Source organism: Arachis ipaensis, chromosome B2, assembly GCF_059453495.1.
Source record: "Arachis ipaensis isolate K30076 ecotype BB chromosome B2, ASM5945349v1, whole genome shotgun sequence".
NCBI classification, from domain to species: domain Eukaryota; kingdom Viridiplantae; phylum Streptophyta; class Magnoliopsida; order Fabales; family Fabaceae; genus Arachis; species Arachis ipaensis.
The window spans coordinates 49,894,611-49,895,709 of record NC_142437.1 but is presented as its reverse complement, the minus strand read 5'-3'; the positions used below and the strand labels follow the sequence as shown (position 1 = coordinate 49,895,709).

General features: G+C 44.6%; 1 non-coding gene across 1 annotated transcript; it reads right to left on the bottom strand.

The window, feature by feature from the left end:
• Nucleotides 1–594: 594 nt before the first annotated feature.
• LOC148573927 (small nucleolar RNA R71) lies at nt 595–702 on the bottom strand. Its single transcript, XR_015905869.1, has one exon. It is a non-coding gene; the product is annotated as a small nucleolar RNA R71 (small nucleolar RNA).
• Between the last annotated feature and the right edge of the window lie 397 nt (nt 703–1,099).

The window sequence follows — 1,099 nt, the reverse complement described above, 5'->3', positions numbered from 1 at the left end:
TTTTATTTTGTTTTGCTACTACGAGCTGCATGTTTCTTCCGTCAAATGACGCGTTCACTTCCTGATCCGCGTTTGCTAATATTCGATCCTGAAATTGAAAGGACAATTTCACGAATAAGGCGAGAACAGCGTCGGTTAGCCCGCTCTGAGGGCGGATCTGAAAGTGAATCTGAGGAAGAAACCAGCCCCTGTTCTACTGATTCGGTTGTTTTACGTGCAGAAAACATGGCAGCTAGGAGAGTTACCATCCAGGAGGAAGGAGACCCTAATTTTACAATGCAACCGTTTCAAGCGCATCATCCGGCGGTAGCTACAGACTTTGAAATAAAGCCCGCACTGCTAAATTTGATGCCCAGGTTTCATGGCCTACCTGCTCAAGAGCCTATCAAGCACTTGAGAGATTTCCAGGCAGTCTGTTCTACTGTCAGGCGTGATGGCACTGATGAAACTTCAATACTGCTGAAAGCTTTTCTGTTTTCTCTTGAGGGAAAAGCAAGAGAGTGGTACTACACTTAACCTCTAGCAAATGTATCCAACTGGGATACACTCAGAAAGGAGTTTCTGGAGAAATTCTTCCCATCTGAAGTCACTGATAAGCTAAGGAAGGATATCTCCACAATTATTCAGGATGACAATGAAACTCTCTTTGAATACTGGGAGCGCTTCAATAATCTTTTGGAAGCATGCCCCCACCACATGATTGACAGATCGTGCTACTCAGCTAGTCCCCAAGATAAGACCATACTGGAAAGTGCCAGCAATGGGTCTATGAAGAAGTACAAGACCACTGATGAAGCTTGGCAATTGATCAGTGATTTAGCTGAATCCACTAGGAACCACAGACAGAAGCAAGGCTGTTCAAAAGCTGTTGTAGAAGTATCTTCTAGCAGCGAGACTGCTGCTCTACGTGAAGGCATCTGTGAAATGACCAACTTGCTGAAGCAAATACAGTTGAATCAACAAGCTCAGCAAGCTCAACCTCCTCCGCCACAGTAAAACCAACAACTAGTCCCACAAAGAATTTGTGAAATCTGTGCTGATTACAGCCATTACACTGATGAATTCCCACAGCTCCAACAAGAAGACAACATGGTGGCAT